This window comes from Ochotona curzoniae, unplaced genomic scaffold (assembly GCF_017591425.1).
Source record: "Ochotona curzoniae isolate NIBS_2020 unplaced genomic scaffold, NIBS_Ocur_1.0 contig_4692, whole genome shotgun sequence".
NCBI classification, from domain to species: Eukaryota; Metazoa; Chordata; class Mammalia; order Lagomorpha; family Ochotonidae; genus Ochotona; species Ochotona curzoniae.
Window position 1 is genome coordinate 1,899,818 of NW_024466361.1, and position 23,387 is coordinate 1,923,204.

Sequence of the window (23,387 nt, forward strand, 5' to 3'; positions counted from 1 at the left end):
GGCTCCTTCTGGCCCAATTTCCTTTCTATTCTACTTGTAGAATTCTTTAAAACCTGTTACACTTCATGTCTGAGTGGTTGATTTCTACTGAATTTGAACAGTAGCAATGGTGGCACCATTCTGCTGACCTTCCACAGAACTGACTTGATAAGCCACCTTCCCTTTGTATCTAGGCAGAGCATATTTCTCCACAGCATCTCTCTCCTAATTTACGGTTTTCAAAATTTTGGACTTTTTTTACCTTGCTGTCCAGAATGCTGTCTGAAAAGTCACAATGATTTAAATAATTGATGGCTACTTTATGAAATTGTCAGACAGGATCCATCCTGCCTCGCCAAGCATAAGCCCTTCAGCAGCTAATCCTTTCAGGCTGTGTGATTTTTTTTTCCTTTCCTGGTTTCATTTAGGTAATTATATTATTCGCCTTGGAATCGAATTGCCCTTATACTGTGGCAAAAGAGGGGGAGGATAAGGTGGGTGCTGCCTGCTTTTGGCATCTGCAGGTTGTAAAATGTCTGTTACATTCTAGCCTCTAATTTCTTTGCCATCCCATCTAATTCTAAAGATTTAATTATACCTGTGTAAAAGCATAATTTGAAATGTGACTTCTGATTCTTCTGAAAGATGAAAGAGAGGTTAATCCATTATTAAGCATAAATAAAGGTTACACAAGGGAAAAACGTTTTGGATCTGGTTGAACTATTTCTAAATACCCACTGTGTGCCAGCACTGTACTGAGAATTTGGAAGTACAAAGTTGCTTAGAAAAAAAAAGAGAGAAAAAGAAAAACTATCTGGGATGCTGTTTGCTGGTGGCGTGCTGCTGGCTTGGGACATGGCTCAAGCACTGTCCTTCACTGTCCTTTTGAGTTGGTGGCTCGAGCACCAACTCAAAGACTCCCCAAACTTAAAGGTATTCACCCAAAACCAACAGTAGAGCAACTTTGTAACTTTGAAAAGAAATGAAACTCATCTCTGGCAGATCCGTACAGTGTCAGGTGACATCAACTTAAAATGACAGCATATCATTTGTTACAAATGAAACACAAATCACACATGATAAAATAGAGATTTGGAGTGGGTTTATTGCGTGTTTATTTTAGGGAGCAAATCATAACCCGTTTGCCTTATTAGAGAAACAATTTTCCTGTTACAGAGAAAATGGAGTATTTGAAAAGGAAATGAATATGACAACCAAATGGACCTGGCTGGAATCAGCAGCTTCGTTTCATTTTACTTGTTTTTGTGCTAGAGGATGATGTAGGGCTCAGACCAGCTTTCAGCAGTAATAACTCTTTTATGGAAAAAAGCAAAACTAGCCATCTGGGCTAAAGCAGTTTACACGCGTCCCCTACTGTGCAGATGCGTAAATGGATGCTATGAATCTCCTCTTCATGTACACTATTAATGTTTCCCATAATTTGCAGTCCACTTTCTTTTTCTCTCTTCTTCATCTTCATAAAATTCTTTGCAAGCAATCCTATGTTTTCTGGTAATAAAACATTGTAAGTCTAGTACTAAGCTCAGCCCTCTTGTGGAGATTTCATTTCTCCTTGAGCCATGTTCTTTAGACCGGTGCTTCTAAAATGTTTGCTGTTCATGCTCGTCATGGTGGGGAAGGTGGGAGGGTGCTGATCTGACTGAGCCCTGATGCTCTGCTTTCTGGAGCAGCATTCTGACAGTGCCCCTGCCGTTAACCTGCGACCTCTGCTTTGAATCATGGCGTGGTAAACTAGGGTCGGCTGACTAGGAAGTCCTTCAGCTGTGCGAGCCATGGCGCCTTTGTTTTACTAACTGTGCATTAGAGTACAAAGGACCTTCATAAAAATGCATGTTATGATGAAACCATGCATGGAATGCAAGCATCTTTTGCACCAAAATTAACTTACCATTTAATCCTACCTTTACACAAATTCTTTCTCAACTTCCCTCTGATAAACGCAACGACAGACAATGTGTAAATTCATGGCCATGTCATATTCCAGTATTTATTTACAGAAAAGAAAGCAATGGGCTATAATTTACCAATTTTGTATTTAATATTTTTGAAATGATTTTGCTTTTGCTTTAAATTAAAATTGCCATCCAAATGTGTACAGGAGAGTTTTGTTTTAAAGTTAGCTGCATACAGCAGGAAGAGGTAAATTTCTGAAGTGAGGTAACCGGCCAAAAAGTGCAAGAGATCTTTTCCCTTGAGAGGACTTAGAATAAAGTGAGAGATGTATGGTGTAGCCCTGTCATGGTGTAACAGTGCCAGGATTTTGGAAGAACCACCTCCTCATTGTCAGGTAGTACTTTCTAGCTCTTGGTGGCTCTGTGCTTACCTTTCTTGAACACTTTTTCCCATGTATGTGCATTTCTTATGCCACATCCATTGCCATGTGATTTGGCACAGATCCGTATTCAGTTAATGAGATAGTTTGTTGTGCCTGCAATGAAGAAAACGATTTTCAATGTTTTTTAATAAGTTAACAGGAGTAAGTGTTGAAATGACTGTAATGAGATAATAACAGTGCAGCATATTGCTTTGAAGATTGGTTTAAAAATGTACATGCTCTTAATAAACTCATTCTCTTTGTGTATTTCTTAGCAAGGTTGTTTAGCATTTGCCTGTTTGTCCACAAGTTGTAAGGAAGTGATCAGATGAGCTGGTAGTCAGCGGAGTGAGAACAGAGCTGGTGTTCACATGAGAGAGTCCATGTTGGGTTCTCAGCCACAGAGGGCTGTGCCAGTGCAGGGGTTTGATGGGAAAGCCAAGAAATAAAGCATTTTTAAGACAACACTACTTCCTCCACCCAGATGTCTCCTCAGGACCTGGGACTAGACAGGCCAAAATTTGTCAAGACTGGCTCTGAAAGACACCCAAAGTACCTTTTGGAGGCACACAGATGGGAGCACCCTCAGTGTGGACACCTGTCCTGGTGCGGATGCTCTGAGCTTGCTGACTCGAAGTCAACAGGTGTTCTCTCCAGGCCCATCAGTTTTCCTCTGCTGTACCTCGTGGCAGTAAATCCACACTGCTGGCCTCATGTTATTGCACACTAGTCAACACAGTGTGGCTGCTGAGTTCACCAAGTCCTGGCTACACTTCTGATCTAGCTCCCTGCTAACACAGTCTCCCACGTGGGAGACCTAAATGACGTTCCAGGTTTGGGCCATGACCATTTGGGGAGTGAACCAGCAGATGGAGGCTCATTCTCACTGCCTTCCAAATGGATAAGTAAATCTTTTAAAAAGGAATCAAATACTGTCAGGTGTCAGCACTTGTGCAGTGTCGTCTGCTCTCAGTGGCAGCTTGTAGCTCCAAGGCACTTCTGTTGGGACACCCTTCCATGCCGGCTGGTTCTTTTGTTGCCGTAACACCTCAGGACACTTGATTCTTCCCTTGCTAATCCTTGCAAACCCCAGCCAGTGACACCAGTGCACTCCTTGCCTCGTGGTGTTTTTAGCTGAATCCATGAGTGCTTTTTGTGGGATCTCAGTGTTCCTAAGCAGCGGATAGAGGCACGAGGCATTGTGGCCCTGCTGTGTTTCAAGCACTGCCCTGGAGGGAACAGGCTGGAACATCCATCTTCCATGGCACCTGGCTCCCTGCTAAGCTGCTGTCAGGAGCTTTACTCCTCTTCCCACTGCCTCACCCAGAGACCTTTTCTGAATATGACAACCATCTAAAGACGAATTATCTCCTCACAAAGTTAATTTCTGTTTCTCAGCAGGGAGCCCCTGGTTCCCGCTGGTTTTGAAAGTGCCACTGTTTGGTTAATGGATGAGTGTCTCTTGCTCCTGGTACCATACTGGAACTGCAGCAGTGCCTGGGTTGCCATTTGCTCTAATGTCTTTGTTGCAGCCGCCATTCGGAGACCTAAGTGGGTTTATTCACAGGAACGTGGCTCACAATCATTAGCGCTAGGAGGAAAATGCGTTGAAGACAAGGACTGCGAAGGTGCGTCTGTGCCAGCCTCTGCTCATTTAGCACAGGCTCTTGCCTGCTGGCTTTTCTTAGAAGATGGATTCAGAAGGTCGTTTGGAGAGAGAGCAGATGATCCCACAGGTGATGCTTGTCTCTGACTTCAACAGGTGCAAGAGAATAGGGTTTGGGGGTGTGTCTTCAGTGACAGGTTGAGAAGCTAGGATTACTAAGAGCATGTGTTGGGAAGGGTGAGTGTGCAAGGCAGCTGTGATGTCGTGGAGAAAACAGCCAGGTGCAGGTCAGAAAACCCGCTAGGACATGACTGGAATGGCTTTGATAGATGAAGAGTTGGCCACGCTCACTGCTTACAAGCTTAGCACTGGCTCCCTAGACAGACTTCGTGAAGGCCGCAGCAGCCCTGGAGGTCTGGCGATTGGTTTTGTTTGACCTCTGGAAAAGTTTGCAGACTGTAAGCCAAAGGCTGTGCTCGCGCCCACCTCTCAGCGGCAAACTGCAGAGGACAGGAACACATCTCAGGACCACCACAGTGGCAGAGCATCCGGAACGGACACCATGATGTTGGGCAGCTTGTTTCCACCTCAGCCTCGTGTCTGCTGTGCCACCATGCTAGTCGCTGTAGCATCATTCTTTATTTAGGAAATATTTTCTGTGAAGCTGAGCATCAGCTCCTAAGTTGTAAAAGGCCTATCCTGGTCTGGAGAAAAGTTTGGCAGTGAGAGTAGAAGGCACACTGCTCTTATGTGTGGGTGCTTCATAAAGTTTGTGAAAAAATAAAATTAAAAGGTTATGTTGGGCCAACGTGGTGGCCTGGTGCCTAAAGTCCTTATCTTGAATGTGCTGGGATCCCATACAGGTGCTGGTTCTGGTCCTGACAGCCCCGTTTCCCATCCAGCTCCCTGCTTGTGGGCTGGGAAAGCACTGGAGGATGGGCCAATGCCTTGGGACCCTGAACCCGCATGGGAGACCCATAAGAAGCTCCTGGCTTCGAATTGGCTCAGCTCCGGCCATTGCGGTCACTTGGGGAGTGAACCAACGGATGGAAGATCTTTGTGTCTCTCTTCTTTTTGTAAACCTGCCTTTCCAATAAAAAATAAACGAATCTTAGGGGGAAAAGAGTAAGTTAGCAACCACAGAAACTGAACACAGTAAAAATCTATTGCTATTTTTGTTCATAGATTGAGATTTAATAGATGCTGGCATTATAAGAAAAACTGCAAAAAATCACAAAACCCACATGCGTGCTTGGAATCGTTTCAGTGGGGTACACACTGCTCGGACTGGCATGACTGCCCTTGAGAACATGGCCCTGGTAATGAACAGAAGGTTCGTTTTAATAACAAATTATTCATTTGTAGTCAGTCACAAGGAAGTTACACTGACATCTATAGATTCTAATATAAAAGGAAAAATTGGAATATACTTTAGAAACTCTTCATTGACATGAATGCAAGAAACATGTAAAAGTATGTAAAGTTTTTGGTTGTCCTGGCATTTTGTTTTATTAAATGTTGTTTTAAGATGGTGGAACACTTCTTGGCAATTGGGATTAACTGGGAGTTCCTTGTGTAGTAAATGAAAGTGAATGTTGAAGGATTGATTTTGCATGCGATGTAAAAGATATTTACCAGTATATAATACTTTACCTTTTTTCACAGACAAGCTGTCTGAGATAGAGTAGCAACTGATTTCATTGGTGCAATCAGATTTCAGGTGATTCTTTTCAAATATTTCTTCTTCTTTTTTTAATTTCATGTCCTCATTTCTTTCTTTTCTTTTTGAGAAATAGATACCTTATATCAGTAGAAATATTTTTTAAATTCCTTAAGTGGTAACATTGTTTTGCATTTCGTTAAAGCACTGCTTGTCATGCTGGCGTCCCTGTATGGTCCCAACTGCTCTGAGAAGGCAGTGGCTTCTCCCAGGGACGTGGCCCAGTGCTGTCCTGGCAGTCACAGCCATTTGGGGAGTGAGCGGTGGGTGAAAGGTCTCTATCGATTTTCTGTCTCCCTTTCCTTTGCTCTTTCATTTCAAATAAATAAAGTATGGGGAAAAATCACCAGAAAAACATTAAAACAAACAGATGGAAGCAAATGTAATTTGTTTACAATAAAAACTTCTAGCGTGCTGCCATATAGTTTACTTAGAAATGACAAAAATGCAGTTCATGCCAATAATTCTTTTAAATTATAATATCCTAAGCTTATAATTGAACTTCATTGTTTTCTTCTATCTTGCATTTCTTTGTTTATCTATTCTTCTAGAAACAATTATTTCTTAATTAGTTACATCTCTGTGGATGACCAGATGTTGTAAACTTGAAGCATATATTTTGCTATGCATTTTATTAATAGAGATTATATTTATTTCTCAATATTTTATCAGCTAAATCACCTTCATTCAACTAAGGTTTATGTGAGGGAGATCAGAAAAAACTGCTACATTATGAGCAACATGTTTTTAATGTGTGAGCTCATTGAATCTTTGCAGTAATGCTGAAGTGAATGTTTTAAATGTAAGACTGAATAAACAGAAAAAGCTGCCCATAACCAGAGAATGGGAATTCCTTCACTGTATGTCTCTCCTTGTCCAAGATAGTTAAAATAATCTTAGCACAGTTGTCACGTGTGGTTGGCGTGACCATCCTTGACTTCAGTTCCTTTCAAGGAACACGGACCCTTCCACCCTTTCTTGCAGAGAGCAGATCTGGCCCAGCTTCCTCCTCAGACCTGGCTGGCAGGCTTTCTTTTGAAGGAGTTCTTTGGAGCAAAGGAAGCTGTTAATTCCTTCGTGGGGAATTGGAGACTTGGCTCTTCTACAAGTGGGGTAGGGCAGGAAGAAAACATCTTCGGGGTTTGTTTGTTTCTCAGTTCCTGTGACAGAGTAAAAATCTCCCAAAAGACCATCTTGCCACTTTCACTTAAGCCTGCTGCATGGGATGGCTGTAGGGTAACAGTGCAAAATCCTAATCACTTACTTACACCTGCGAAGACTCATTTCTGGACTTCTTAGAGGTTGATGTGCCTATTCAGAGAAACCAGGTCCTTTCAGCACGACCCTGAGCTAATGTGTATCGATTAACTTAATCCAAGGAGGGAGATGACCTGTGCACACGCTCTCGGTATTACCGGCCTAGACAGTTCCGAGGGATCTTTAAGGCAGGTGTACTAACGGCCTTTCCAGCCAGCGGGAAGTTGAGGTGGCTTCATCACTCAGGTGATGAAGTAATTGCCAAGAACACAGAAGATAAAAGGCATTTTTTTTTTTTTTTTTGGCCAGTAGATTGTAATAGTGTAAACTGTCTTGGTGATCTTTCTGTGTAGCATTTGAATCAGAGATCTTTTCTGTATTTTTTTTTTAAATATCAAGATATTATCAAATATCTTCAGTTTTTATCTATTCCTCTGATCTCACTTCCTGAATTAAGGTTCGACCGGGCCATTTAGTTGGGAAACCCCAGTGCCATTTCTCTTGGACTCCAGAGAGAAAGATTCTCAGATCTGCTTTCTGGAACCAGACTGGCTGCCAGGACCCAAGGAGCCAGTGAGAGGGCGAAGAGGCTGGGATGACTGAAACCAGCGAGGTTCCCATGTTTTCTCTCTTGGTTATTTACACCATTTCTGATGTCAGCTGATTTTATTTTACTTTTTCTTTATGATTATTTTTTTTGGCAAGACAGATAAACAGAAGGAGACACGGAGGGGAAGATTTTCCATCTGCTGGTTCACTCTCCTGGTGACCCCAACAGCCAGAGCTGAGCTGCTCCAAAGCCAGAAGCCAGGAGCTTCTTCCAGGTCTGCCACATTGGTGCAGGGGCCCAAAGCTTTGGCCTTTCTGCTTTCCTGTGCTTTCCCAGGCCACACGCAGGGAGCTGGATGGGAAGCGGGGCAGCTGGGACATGGACCAGCGGCTATATGGGATCCTGGCGCTTTGCAAGGGAAGGATTAGCTGACTGAACTATTGCACCAAGCCCAATCTTTACTTTTTCAGCACATTGTGCCAGGATACAGGAGAAATGTTGCCCGTTAGAGAAGATACCTGGTATTTGCTGCCTCAGTAAACCTTGAAGCGATCCTGATGTTAGTACTTTCTTCCCCATTTCTTCACCCAGATGTTTCTGTAACTGGGGAATTCAAAGCTTTCCCTCTTGACCTTGGCTGAAGCACTTCACCAGCCGAAATCTGCCTTTTAGCTTCTAGCACTATATTAGCTTTACTTCTCTCCTCTTGTCCTCACCCTATGATTTATGTTTTGGGAAGAAAAAATCTGTTTACTGTCATTCCAGTACATTTTCAGGAGAGAGGGAGATGAACCGTGCTTTCTTTACCTTGAGTCAGTTCTGCCCTTGCATGCTTTTGCATGGCAGTTCCTGCCCTGCATCTCGGCAGGCACCTGCAGGGATGTGGACTGTTCATCCCCTGCTTGTCTTTCTGGCTGTGCTGTAAAGATCCACCTTTTCTCCTTACTCTTGTTAAAGGCCCAACTCCAATTCTAAATTGCCCATAAAGCGTTGGCGAACATCAGGCCCTGGGCAGCAGCTGCAAGGCACCTTTTCTTTCCTTCTCTTCATGCCGGAGCCTTGCCGAATCGATCATGATTTGGATAGGAGTGTGCTATTGGGAAGAGCAGGCCTTGCTGTAGAATGCAGCTGGGGTAGCTCTGGGCTCTACCACTTACGCCTGTGAAACTGAGCCAGCAGGTGCACCTTTGTGCTGCCCCTGTTCTCCTGCCCTGTGAGAGAGAGGTGGTGGGTGAGGCTCGGGTGAGCAGACTCCCTGGCACAGAGGCAGCGTGGAAGCCAGGCTCTGCTTCTCCTCCTGTGCCTCCTTAGAACAGCCCTTCCCTTATAGTAGATGCCCAAGGAATCTACACTCAGCAATTGTTCTGAAAAGAGACTTGGTGGAGATTCCTGCTTCAACAGAGCCAGCTGGTCTTTTCCATATCGCAGCTGCACCTCATCCACTCAAGCAGAATCATAGAAACCTTTCTCTAAACTCAGATCTTATGGCAGGAAGTTCGTATCCCCTGAGTGCTGGGGAGCAGAAATGGAGAGTTCGGTGAAACCAGAAGGGCCTTTGTCTCAGTAATGGCTTTTCCCAGCTGTGCTACCTCTGTGTGTTAACCAGCTTCCAGGTGGGCCTGCAGCCTGCCACTGGGAACGGAGCTGCGGGGGGGGTTGGCCTAAGGCATTCTGCTCTGTGATGTTGCCAGCTATAATTATATGTCCAGGTGTCAGTTAGCAAACAGCCTATTAATTGGCAGTTTGGAGTAATAAAATGGATTTTGCACTAATCTTTCAATCCTATGAACATTTGATAAGTACTTGGTAATTTTGTTTATATATAAAATAATGTGTTTACTGTCATTCCAGTACATTTTCAGGAGAGAGGGAGATGAACCGTGCTTTATCCACTAGTGTGCTACAACTGGTACAGGTGGTAGGACATGCTGGAAGTCAAACCTTGTTTTTTTAGGGTTTATTGTATTTTTTATTGGAAAGACAGATACAGAGAGGAGGAGAGACAGAGAGGAAGTTCTTCCGTCCTTTGGTTCACTCCCCAAGTGGCTGCAATGGCTGGAGCTGAGCCAATCCGAAGCCAGGAGCCTCTTCCAGGTCTCCCACGTGGGTGCAGGGTCCCAAAGCCTTCGGGCTGTCCTCGACTGCTTTCCCAGGCCACAAGCAGGGAGCTGGATGTGAAATGGGGTCGCCGGGATTAGAACTGGTGCCCATATGGGATCCCGGTGCGTGCAAGGCGAGGACCTTAACCACTAGGCCATTGCGCCATTGTTAGCTCGTGAATTTTCAAATACTATTAGAATCACATATACAAAAAGGCCGCAAGTTGTCCTAAAATGGTGTTTTCTCTCACGCATCTGCTAAGTGGAAGAAGTGTCCCAGGTGCAGTTGTATTGAGTCCATGTGGCTCCAGGGAAAGCGTGGCGAGTAAGACAGACTGCGGGCTCATCTTTCTCCAGATTCTGCTTGCCTGTGCTGCTCGACTTTTTCTTCTTCGGATAGGAGAAGCTTTCACACTGGGTTTTCTCAGTGCCTTATGCAACTTTATGCATAAATTGCTTTAAATTCCTGCATCACATGTTCTTTCCACAGTTTGTTGTTCTGATCTAAAGCATGTCATCTGACAAAGTATGCTTCTTCTTGACCTCTTTTTTGCTGCCTGTAACTGAATCAAGGAGGCCTTTGCAGCAGAGGAAGATAGTACAAGACTTCATTGCAGGAGCTGAAGGTGGTGGCAAGGTGGCAGTGTTCTTTTGTTCCCACTTGTGGCCTGTAGCACATTAGACAAGCCAGAGCAGTGCTACTCCAGACTTCCCTTCTCAAACTCTCAGTCTCACATTTCTTCCTCTATTTACTAAACTAGGCATTCTGATTTTTGATAAGCTGCATCATTTTTAAAAAAAAATAACAAATTGAGAAGCACAGCAGCAGAGACAGGAAGGTAGAACTCCCATCTGCTGGTTCAACCCCACATATCTACCACAGCCAGACCTAGCCCAGCCAAAGCCCTCTGCCCGATATCCCGAATGGGCAGCAGGGACCCAGCAGCCAGGCCTGGCCCAGCCACAGCCCACAGCCAGATATCCCGAATGGCCAGCAGGGACCCAACTACTTGAACTATCCCCTGCTGCCTTAAAGGTCTGAATTAGCAGGAAGCTGGGATTGGATGTCTGACATAGGGCCTGGACGTCTTAACCACCAAGCTGAACACCTACCCAGAGCTCGATCAATCTTCTTTTCCCTCTTCCTGAATTGATTTTCTGTCTGTGGTGGGTTGGGATACTGTGAAGTTCAAATCTTCCACTCGTCCATCCACATGTTTGCAGATAGATGTATTTGGGTCATTCTCTCCCGAGACACCTGTAAGCCAGTTTTGAGATTCTTTCAGAAATCTTAAGCCAGTTTATTAACCATTATTAAAATGTAGATCTAACGTTGTTGAAAGAAAATAATAAATATGCAAATCCATCACTTCTTAATTTTGCATTTTGTTATCATCCATGCTTTTCTGGTTTTTTGGATCTGTTGGAGCAAATAGCAGCACTATATCACTAAGTGTATCACTATGTGTCTCTCCTATTGGTGACTTGAAGTTGGCCATGGCACACCTCGCAAGGTGTGACTCCTCCACCATGTGTCTCTCCTATTGGTGACTTGAAGTTGGCCATGGCACACCTCGCAAGGCGTGACTCCTCCACTATGTGTCTCTCCTATTGGTGACTTGAAGTTGGCCATGGCACACCTCGCAAGGCGTGACTCCTCCACTATGTGTCTCTCCTATTGGTGACTTGAAGTTGGCCATGGCACACCTCGCAAGGCGTGACTCCTCCACTATGTGTCTCTCCTATTGGTGACTTGAAGTCGGCCATGGCACACCTCGCAAGGCGTGACTCCTCCACTATGTGTCTCTCCTATTGGTGACTTGAAGTTGGCCATGGCACACCTCGCAAGGCGTGACTCCTCCACCTCCAGAGGGGAACAGATGACACCTGGGCTGCCATCCTCAGTCCTTATCCCTAATGAATCACTCATTCATTTCTCTGTCTCTGCTCCCACAGCCATCTCCCACCCGGCTTCAGATTTCCTCTGCCATAGGTTAAAGCAAGTGCTGGACTTATGCTTCTCTAGTTGTGCTGTCCTGCAGTTGTTAAAACTTCTTATGCCTCTGTTCTTCCGTCTGTTAAATGTAGACAGTTCCTATGGGAATAAAGTATCATCATTTTAAAACCACCTGTTGTAATGCCTGGCATGCAGTAAACCATATATGTGCATTTATTTAATGAAATAAAGACTTGTGTTTTTATCTAGCTCTTACCTGTGGCTGGTTGTGTGGAGTTCAAGATCAGAAGGAGAAAAGAAACACAGGAAGAGGCCTGTGTTGTAACATGGGAATGGTAGCACCAGGAAACAGACCAGGAGAAGGTGGGGAACAGGCACAGATAGTTAGAGAAGAGAATCATCTGTAAAGACTAAGGCATACGTATGATATGAACTAGTTACATACTTAAAGTGTATTCACCAGGAAATTGAAAGGATATTTTTAATACATTGAAAATTCCCATTTTGGTTTATATCAATTGATCAACTTTGAGCTTTATTCAAGGCAGAAATTTAGCTGTTACACATTTAAGGTGCTTGAGTTCCATCAAGTGTTGCATTGAACAAGAGCGTGGAGAGAGAATGAGAGCTGGGTGTCCATGTTGATGAAAAAACGCCGGCCTGGGAGTCAGGGTGCTCGTTTGTCTGACCATCTGGGAATCTCTAGTGATCCAGGCACTTAATTCTGCTCTCATTTGTAGAATAAAAGAAGAAAATGGACAGCAAGGATATTTGTAATTCTCATTTTTAAAAATCTTAGTGATAAAAGGAGCTGAGAATTTTTTACTTAAAAAATGGGAAGCCACTAAAATGGTTTGAATAATCTGGATTTTGCATTGGGCTTCATTTTTGGGTCACATGGAGAGTGTGGGGTTTATGAATTATCAGTGCTTTCCTTCCAAGTATGTCTGCCTGTTTTTAAAGTGCCTCTCAAGTTGCCCACAGCAAGAGACAATGGAACAATTTGATTTCACACTCTTGAATTTTGTGCTAATTTAGTATTTTTTTAAATTGACACTTAATAACCCAAAGATAAAATCATACCAGCAGAGTTTTTCTGTATTTTATATCTCCAAATTAAAAATGCATATTAATTGATTTCTTGATATATAGAAAAAGAAAGCCAGTTCTCACTTGCTGATTCACTCCCAAATGTCTACAGCAGCAGGACTCAGGAGCTCAGTCAGGGCGGCAAGAACTCCATGACGTAGGCCGTAAGTCCTGCCTCCTGGACTCATCCCCAGTGGTGCCCTGGAGTGAGGCAAAGTGGCCACATGGAGCCCAGGTGCTCTCATTTGGGCTAGAGTACCACTAGGCCAAATGTCTACCTCCTTTCCATTTTTTTTTTTCCTGAAGAATAGTGAAACCCTGATCTGTGAAGTGAATGACTTCCCATTTAAAAGCAAGACTTTCTCATCCACTCAAATTTGAAAACAACCTCACTGGTGGAACACTGTCTCCTGAGGCTCAGTGAGGTTCAGAGCATGTACTCCTGCTAATGGTATCTGACACCTCTTCCTAGAGCTGTAGTCCCAGAGTAGGGGCCGGCCCTGCTGCCATGCCATCCACAGAAAATAGGAGAGGGTGAGGGGAGTTGGTGTGTGTGCACGTGCGTGTATGCGCACATGGGCATGGAGAGGAGAAGTGTGAAAATTTCACTTTTACTTTCTTGGAAAGACTTTTTTCTGAGTATTATTTCTCCCATATTTTTTGGTGTTAAAAGATTTTTATTTTTGAAAATAATGGAATTGTAGATGTTTTGTTTTAAACATCCTTACTTGGCAAAGTAAAAATTAGGATGTATTTGGTCTTTTTTTCTTCTTTTTTTGGCTGCTTAAAACCTATAGTGTAGACGTAATTGTGCCTTCTGAGTGTTGGCTGTATCCTTCTCAAGGGAGTAGGTGTTTCCTGGGTGAAGGAAAAGTCGATATTCTTATTTTGATCACTAACTTCTCTTGAACATGGAAAGAAAAGCTGCTTCCCTGGGCAGTGGATAGGCGGTTCTATTACTGCTCCTTTCACACAAACCTTGGAGGAAACCATTGACTTTAGTTCACTGGAATGCATTGTGGTGACTTCCAGTTCCCTATCAACCTTTTTTCCCCACAGATAAGATGTTAAAATCTAGGAAAGGTAAATAATGAAGGACTCATCTCAACTCAGGAAGATGCATCGAGCTTCAGCCTGCCTGGTGGCGGGCAAGCCTGCTGGTGATGAATATCACCTCTCGGAGAGAAGAGAGAAAGAATGAATTGTCCAGTGTCCCCAAGTCCGTGTTGGAAACATGCTTGGCGCCCAGCTTTCCTGCTGAATAGTCTTGGATTTTTTTTTCCTGTGGTACATTTTGTTTTGCTCAACATGGAAAGGTCATATAGAGCAATTAAATTTATTCCTGGAATGAGCTAGAATGCTGAGTTTACAACAACCAATTTTGTTAAAAACCAGAACTACTTGAAAAATCATTAGTTCTCAGATTCCATCATCTCTCCTGGTAGGAGGTATGTCTGAGTTGCATTTCTGTCCTTGGCCTGGTTCCCCGTGTGTGTGTGTGTGTGTGTGTGTGTGTGTGTGTGTGTGTGTGTGTGTGTACTTACACTCTGGCTTTGCTCTCTCCCCCAACTTTCATGTGTTCTGTTTACGGGAAGCCAAGCTACCTGCTCATGCTCCTTGGAGGCCCCACACCTCACCTCCAAGCTGCGGGAGGAACTGAGGCTGAAACAGTTTGCAGGCAGACTTGTCAGCATAATTGATTATTCTATGGTGTGAGCCACCAAAGACAGGTGAGCCTGCACGGAGCAGAACCAGTGGGCATGTAGCTTGTGTTTCCCACTCAGTCCAGCTGAACTTCCTCTCCTGACATGTTGATTTATATATTTGTAGCTCTTTCCCTAATGAATTATGCCCCGATGTGGGTCATTGAAGCCTCCTGCTGAAGAGTCCTTGACTTGGTAGCAAAAAATGGTGACCTGTGCTGTGTGAATTTGGGGGGTTGTCCGATATAAAGGGGGTGGCTGAGGACTTGCAGTGTGTAGCAGGAGAAAGTAGTCATGTAGGATGCTTGAATGATCCTGTGTCAGCAGAGGGGCCACTGGCACTGTGATGCTTTGTGACAGGTGAGAGACGAGCCGGAGTGGAGTGAAAATGTAAGAATTGTAGAGAAATAAAAGTATTTCAGATCGCCTTAGGTTGCAGCTGGATGTTGTGGAGTTCTCTGAAAACATGTTGATGTAATGCTGGTTCCTTGACACTGCCCTAAGTGTGAGACTTGCTGCAACATAGGGATGTAATGACTGCTCCACTTGCTCACAGTTTGCCAGTCTTGGGAAGTTCTCAGAGTTCTCAGGAAGAAGGTGTCAGAAAAATGTTACGTTGATGCTATTAGCAGAATAACGAAAATTATGCTAAAATGTAATTTCAGAGAGAGAAGTTTGGTCAGAGTGCATTGCAGTCTGTGTGGTTCTGGTATCTCTTTTTATCCTAGGCGTCAGTTCTGGGTGAATCAAGAGGCCAGGGTTTCTGGAACATGGAAAGGGAGAAGAGTCCTTACTGGCTAGGAACCATCCAAGCAGAGCCCGTTGGCAGCTGGCAGTGGAGTGGCCAGGCCCTGCTGTGCCTGATCAGTTGGAATGGCCACCCAAGGGACCACTGGTTCTCAGGCTGGCCCTGCCTCCATCCTGTCCACTGCACAGGTTCCCTTCGCCATAGAGCTACTCTACTGTGAAAGTGTAAGTCAACGAAGACTTCCTTACTACTTAATATTAACTGCAAAGAGAAAGTTGTCCTGTGAGTTCTCATAGTCTAAGTAAGCACAATGACTCTAGATTCCCCCTCTTTCCTACTGCTTTGTTTATATTAAATGTAAAGTCACAGACTTCCAAGTAATCCTCACAGCAAGCCAGCTGTGCTTATCAAATGTTAGTCATAGATTTTGTTCAACCATATATTATTCTGTACCTAAAATGTCTAAAGCATATTTTTTTTTATTATTTTTTTAAAGATTTATTTTTATTATTTTTTCATTGGAAAGGCAGATATACAGAGAGGAGAGACAGAGAGGAAGATCTTCCGTCCGATGATTCACTCCCCAAGTGAGCGCAACGGGCCGATACTATGCCGATCCGAAGCCAGGAGCCTCTTCCGGGTCTCCCACGCGGGTGCAGGTTCCCAAAGCTTTGGGCCGTCCTCTGCTGCTTTCCCAGGCCACAGGCAGGGAGCTGGAAGGGAAGCGGGGCTGCCGGGATTAGAACCGGCACCCATATGGGATCCCGGGCGGCAAGGTGAGGACCTTTAACCACTTGCGCCACCGCGCCGGGCCCCTAAAGCATATTTTTAATTTATATATATCTTCTAAGTTTTTAAAATGGCAAAATCATTTTTTAATCATGTAAGTGAATTTTAAAGGAATACAGTCTTTCTGATTGTTCATAATTTGTTCTCATGCTTTCTTTCTTTAAGCCTATCTGTAACTTGTTAACTCTATCCTCACAAAATTGTGCTTCAGAATTTATTTCCTTGTTGGTTGTACACTTATCATTCCTGAAATCATCTTCCTGCATCTGTAGCAGCTTTAGTGACAGTTGTTTGGAATAACCTGTTGTGTTTTCATGCTAGAAAAAGGCAAAGGGGAAATCAGGTAGATGGGATATATGCACATTTAGAATGGAAGGGCCTGCACAATTTAGCATATCTCTCAACCTGCCTTCCTGCCTTCTCTCTCCCTCTCTCTTCCTCTCTGTCACACACACTCACATACACACTCCTTAGCCATGAAGAATCTCCAATTATCTGAATCCCAAGGTCAGCGTACCAGTTGCTGTTTACCTTTCGCAGCTCTTTGTCACCGTTGTTCCCCACCTTCAACCCAAGTCCAGGGACCTTTCTTCCTTGTTGCCTTGTCCTGCAGCAGCAGGTGCCCAGGACAGCTGCCAAGGCCTCGGTGTCCTCACCAGTGCATTGATTTGGTTCTTGCTCCGAATGTTTGCTGGCTGGACGGGAGGAACACTGGCTTATCTGGCTTTTTGCCTTTTTTGTTCAAACTGTTTGGTACAGAGAAGACATCTATTTCATCAATATTTATTTGCTTAATGAGTTAATTAAGCTTATTTATCTTTTCCCCAACCAGCTGCTGATCCTCTATGGAACAATTGTCATTTCATGGCCAGTAGTTCTAACCCCAACATCACTTCCACTTCTTTCTGTTTTAGAAATACACTGTAGCTAGACAATGGGTAGTTAGCCCAGTCAACAAGAATGCCTGCAACTTACATCAGGTACCTGAGCTCACTTCTCAGTTCCAGTTCCTGATTCTGGAACCTGGGAGAAGGCATCGATACCTCAAGAGAAGCATGTTCCCACAAGGGCCTGCTTTGAGTTCCCAGTCCAGCTTGCCCCAGCCCTGGCTGTCATGGGCGTTTACAGATGAGAGAGCTCTCTCTGTGTTTGTCTTTGGCCTTCTGCCTCTCAGATAAAGAATAAAATCTATAAAGCAGACCATATGTAAAAGCCATTATAATAAAATATCGAAGTGTTTACAAGTGGTACTCCCCCCCACCCCACTTCTAGCAAAACTAACCATATCCTGACTTTTCTCACCAGATTGGCTTTGCCTAATCTTGGGTGTCACACAAGTGGAGTGGGTACAGACTGGCTGACAGTCTGCGGTAGTCATCCATGAAGTTCTGTGGAGCATGTGTTTGGCCTTTTCATTGCTCAGTAGTAAGTCATGGTTTAAATATGTCACAATTTAATATATCTACTGTATGTTAACAGCTATTTGGGTTATTTCCTGTTTTTGTTTTGACTTTTTTTTAACATTTGTCTTTTTAAAGATATTTGAAAGGTAGAGTTACAGTGCAAGAGTTAAAGAAAGAGATCTTCCATCTGCTGGTTCACTCAGTTGGCCACAGTTGCCAGATTTGGGCTTCTCTGAAGCCAAGAGCCAGGAGCTTCTTCTGTACTTCAGAGTGTGGAAGCGTCCTCCACTGCTGTCCCAGGCCATTAACAGAGAGCTAGAGCAAAAGTGGAGCAGCTTGAACACAAACATGAGCTGGCACCCCAGGGGATGCTGGCACTAAGCTAGCTTAGCCATGGTGCTGGGCCCCGAGTTTTCTTTGACAGCCAAACCCCGAGTATCCTCCTCTTGTTCTCCTCCTCCTTCCTCTTGCTGTGATTGCTTAGCTAAGACATGCTTACCAAGTGCTGGGTTCTATCCAGTTGTCCTCCCTGTTCAGTAAGAGATTGTATTGACCAGTGGAGAGGGCAGAGGTAAGCAGGAATTTGCATATATACTGAATGTTACAACACAGAAATAAAAGCTGATTTAGATGTTTTTAGTAGAAGACCTGACCTGTAGAAAGGACATTATAACTATGACCTGAAGGATCAAGAAGGAAGACAAAGAGCAGAGCATTGTAGGTAAGGACAGGAACATGATAAAGCTGAGAGAAGGCCTGTGCCAACAGGGGAATGGCAGGAGATGAGGCCGGAGGGATGGGCAGCAACAGTGTCACAAAGGACCCGCTGGGTGAAGAGCTGAAGGAGGTGCAGGGGCAGTCCGCCAAGATGTGTTGAGTGAATGAGTGACAATATCTTTATTTTGGTTGTTATTACTAACCTAATCGTGAAATACATAAATGTTTCAAAATCGAGAATTTTTACATGTATTTTTACTCATTCGGCAGCTGCTAACTCATGACGTAGCATGTCTGTGATCCAGAATGTTCCCTGCTTTCGCATCAGCACCACCGTCTCCTCGGGTTGCTAGTGTGTCTGCTCGTGACTGAGCCTTTTGAACCACAGGAGCAGCAGTTGTGTGGCTCCCTCCTGTGTATCTGCTTGCTTGCACTGCAAGGGTTGTAGGATTCTCATACTACACGTAGAAGATTCAGCCTTCTTGGTTCTGCACAGTACTTCATTCTGAGTGTCGTTGAGTCATCTGTCTACTCCTGATTGACTGTTTCTTGACTACTAGAAGTTAAAGTTCAACAAATGCCGTGTTTATGACTTTTGATGGATATGAACGCTCATCTCTTGAGAGATGTAACTTTATGGGAAATGATTTGGGTGAGGGGGCAGCTGGCAGGTTCCCGATACAACTTTTTTTTTCTTTCCCAGATGGCTTAGTTAGCAAAGGAACAGACCCATTCAGAACATTTTAAATGTAATACAAATCAAAACATAGGATTAAAAATGGAAAACAGATTTCGTCTGGCTTCTGTAATTATCTTTGTTGTAACTGTCATTATTTAAAACCATCTACAAATTAGAGCTGATAGTAACTGCAAGAACAATATGTTATGGACTCTTACCAACTTGTAGTTGAACATACCCATAAATAGGACAGCCACGTCATCATCCAGCTCTCGCGAAGCCCTCCTTTTCCACAGTGTATGTGGGGGAGTTTGCATGGGGGGTCGGGATGCAGTGTGTCTAAGTGATGGATACATTTCTCTGGCTACATTTGTTTGTTTTCTGAAATTTTTATTTGAAAAGCAAGCTGATAAAGACAGAGGGAGGACGGAGAGAGGAAGAGGTCTTTGATGCAGCGGGTCCGGCCAAGCCGTGTGCCTTGTCACCTGCTTCTCCCTTCAGGCACCTGCTGTCTCACACAGCTGTTGTCGCTTCTGTCTCCGTGATCACATCTGCTGTGCTGCATTCCCCATCTTTTACCACTTTTCATGTCATGTCCCATGTCCAGATTTTTTACTTGCTAATAACTTCCAAGTAAAGTGAATTAAGTTGTTCATGAACAAATATCCAACCACTTGTGATGCTTTAGACATTATAGTGAATTGGGGCCAGCATTGTGGTACAGAGGGTCAAGCCTCTGCTACAATGCTGGCATCCCATCTGAGTATAAGTTGGAGTCACAGCTGTTCCAATTCTGATCCAAAACTCTGCTAACATGACTGGAAACACAGCAGAAGTTGGCTGAAATACTTTGGCCTCAGCACCTACATGAAAGACCCAGATGAAGTTTGTGGTTCGGGATTTCTGCCTCCTGGCCTTAGCCCCTGGGTGGGGTGCCCAGCAGATTAATACCACTGTGTTTCTGTAACTCTACCTTCCAAATAAACATTTTTATTGAAATGAAGAAATGATAGTGAATAAAATTGAAGTTTTACTTATTTTGAATTTATTGTATTCACCATTGGCAAATCCCCAAATTAATAACAAGTCAATACATAATTTGAGATGCTGAAGAGATCAAATGAATGGGAACCAGATTGACCTTGTGAGAAATTTGATATTTTTAGATGTTTAGCTGTCAGAGCCACTGATTTAACAATTGTTTTAAAGTCTTGAAAAATAGGAACTTTTCTTGTAAAAATAATATTATCTTGCAAACTATTGTGTCACTTTTCTTAAAGAGAACATAGGGCTTGATTGTCCAAGTGTTGTCAGGACACGGCAAACCAACAGAGAGCTGGAAAACTGTGTGATCACGTTGTCACTAGACTCTGTTGAACACAACCGCGAGAATTAAACCTGGGAGGTTTAACCGTGCCGTGCCACTACTTCCTGCTCACCCCAAAATCTCCGGGGGATCTGCGGTACCATTGCAGTTACCCAAAGCCGAAACAGTAAATACAGACCACAGCTGATCCTTCCAGATCTAAGTACGCACGGCTCTGTGCCTGACATTCCTTAGCATTCCTTGCATGGATGACATTTAGAGGGAGGTTTGTTTTTGTGTTGACACTATCCCTCGTGTTGGTTAGTGGCATTGTCCTGAAGATCCTAGGGAACCGTAAGCCAGCAGACGCAGTGAGAGCTGAGATGCACAAAAAGAAAAAGCATACTGACCCTCTTGACAGCGCGGATCCTTGTGAACATCTGTTCTAGAAGGCTGAGAGCACAGCCAGGCACTGCGCAGGCCCGCTGCAGTGATCCTGAAGGACAGCAGGGCAAGGAGCCGTCAGCTTGAATCCGAGGGAGGAAGGAAGTACTCACCCAGAGATGAGCATCACAGCACAATCAGGAGGAGCAAAGCTTTCCTCCCAGTGCCAGTCACCTCCCCAGGCCCTCTCCCCACCAAGGCTTTGTTTTCATGGGCTTTGTTAGGATGGCAGACCTGCCCTCTCCTTGCACATCGCTGTCCACGTTCTGTAGCAAACCCCGTGTTCTGAATCAAGATGAGGGTTGTAGAGTCTCCATGTGGGGACATGGAGCAGAGCAGAATCAATTCCTGTCACTCACACACTCAGAGGAATGGGATTATGGATCAGGGGGAGCTGCAGTGCTCTAATCTTAAAATCAATACAGAAAGGAAGTTGAACTTGGGGATTCTATAGAGACTGTAATTTGGTTTGCTATGAGCTTTGCCTGACAGAATGCAATGGCTCCTTCCTTTTCGTCTTCTAATTATTTTCTGGAGAAAGGGCAGCAGGGAGGGGAAGGGGAGAGAAGACAAGAAACCTCTACCACCAAATCATCTTGAATAAATGTGCAAATATGATTTACAATTCCAGCTAATACTCTGTTGTGTGGAGAGAAGCTGTCTGCTTTTGCTCCTTTTTATTTTTAGAAAAAATTCAGCCAAAACTCTGTACCCTGTAGTGTGCATTTCAGCATGATAAAATGGTTTTAATTCCTTCATGGGTCACTGTTAGACTGGAAAAAATAATGTTTAGCGTTTACCTTTGTGGCCCAAATCTACTACAGTCTGTGTAATTTTATCATTGGCCAAAGGATTCCAAGTTGGTGAGCTTGTGTTTGAGTGTAATTCTCCCTTTGAAAGAGGCACGCGTTAACATTTAAACAGCTCGGTGTTTTCTTCATCGAATACTTGGACCGTGTTTGTGCCTCTGTTGGGAGTCAGGTGGCACTGGTTGGCTGCACAGCATCGCAGTGAGCAGCTGGAAGACAGGCAGTCCCTCTCCTTTGAGTATTCCTTTGCATGTTCCTTCAGCTCATCCTGCAAACCTACGGAGGCTGTTTAGGATGCCGCTTCCACAGTGGGAACGTAGGTCTGAAACGCTGCAACCTTGGGGCAGACTGACCCAGACAGAAGCAGAACTAGTTGATGTAAGTGAAGAGCAGGAAGAGCAGAGCCTAGATCCGGCTTGGTTTACAGTCATCGTTCTACACTTCTTTCCCCATCTTTCAGCTCACAGTGATAAGACCCGCCTGACAGGTAGGCAGTGTTGCAGTTTAGTGAGATGAGCCTGTGAAATGCATAGCCCTATGTCTTGCACGTGTAAGAATTCTGTAAATGTTCATGATTATGATTATTTTGAGTCTCAAGTGACATAACATGCTGTGATGTGAAAACCTTCTGCAAACTGTAAAACACAATGCAAGTGTTAGTTTTTCTTAATGCATTGATATTTGACACATTTACAATAAATTATTGATGATTTTCTTTCCTCTTTGCTGCTTGTCATAGCCCTGTGCATGATAAATCAGGTTTCATATGATGATACATTTTCTGTCTTAAAAGCATCAGGGGGCCCATCACAGTAGCCTAGTGGCTAAATCTTCACCTTGAATGTGCCAGGATCCCATCTGGGCGCCGGTTCTAATCCCAGCAGCTCCACTTCCCATCCAGCTCCCTGCTTGTGTCCTGGGAAAGCAGACAAGGATGGCCCAAAGCCTCAGGTCCCTGCAGCTGTTTGAGAGACTGCCAGAGAGCTCCAGCTGACTTCAGAGCTTGCAAAGGATGTGAGGATTGGCAAGAAGACCAGAAGAGATGTGGCCCACTATGATGAGCTCATAATGGACAACTCAAAAAAGCTGTCTTTATTTATACAGAAATCATTGCAGGCTTTTATACCACATCCAGTTGTTGCATTTTTACTTCTTGGATAAGAGAATGATTACAAAAACAATTCTGAAAAACACTATTTTATTCCAAAGAAAATATTTTCAGCATGCCATTAACCTGAAGTCCCTGGCTGAAGCCAGGAACCCCATGGTTGGCAGCACATGCAGTTAGTTACGAAGTGACAGGTGGTTTGCTTACGCCCAGAGTCAATTTTCCTTAAACCTAAACTAATATTACTTAACATATCAAGAATACAGAACTAAAAAGAAAACATATAAATGAAAAGCGTTTATAAATGCATATATCATAGATGATTAAATCTTATAATCAGTGGTATGCTGATTATCATCACCTTCACCTAGTACTGATTCAGTTATTTTTTGTTAGTTTGTTAAAGGGCAGTGAAAAGAATCAAGGCAACCCAGCCTTTCTATGAATGGAGGGCCTTTGCAACAAACTTCTTATGTTTTCAAACTATTTTCTTTCCCTAAGTATAAGTGCCAATATAAGGTAGAAGTTTTTAAAGATTTATTTTTATTATTTTTTTTTTTCATTGGAAAGGCGGATATACAGAGAGGAGAGACAGAGAGGAAGATCTTCCGTCCGATGATTCACTCCCCAAGTGAGCGCAACGGCCAATGCTATGCCAGTCCGAAGCCAGGAGCCTCTTCGGGGTCTCCCACACGGGTGCAGGTTCCCAAAGCTTTGGGCCGTCCTCAACTGCTTTCCCAGGCCACAGGCAGGGAACTGGAAGGGAAGCGGGGCTGCCAGGATAGAACCGGCGCCCATATGGAATCCCGGGCGTGCAAGGCGAGGACTTTAACCGCTAGGCCACCACGCCGGGCCCGAGGTAGAAGTTTTAAACTATTCTCCCCTGGGGGCTCCGATCTGTCTCGCTTTAGGAGATGCCCCTTGCACTTGCTGCTTTACGTGGCAGGAAGCCAAAGTGTGTCATTCCGTGTGTTGTAACAGTTTGGGGCTGCACAGTAAACAAACTCTTCTTTGTACCTCCATGATTACCGTCTGTTCTAAGATATTATCAAGCCATTTCTTATGGAGAAGATCACACATCTTAGAATC

General features: G+C 44.1%; 1 protein-coding gene across 2 annotated transcripts in view; it reads left to right on the forward strand.

The window, feature by feature from the left end:
* Window positions 1–23,387, forward strand: part of EXOC4 (exocyst complex component 4) — an 817,909-nt gene that overhangs the window by 395,698 nt on the left and 398,824 nt on the right. The window lies entirely within an intron of this gene.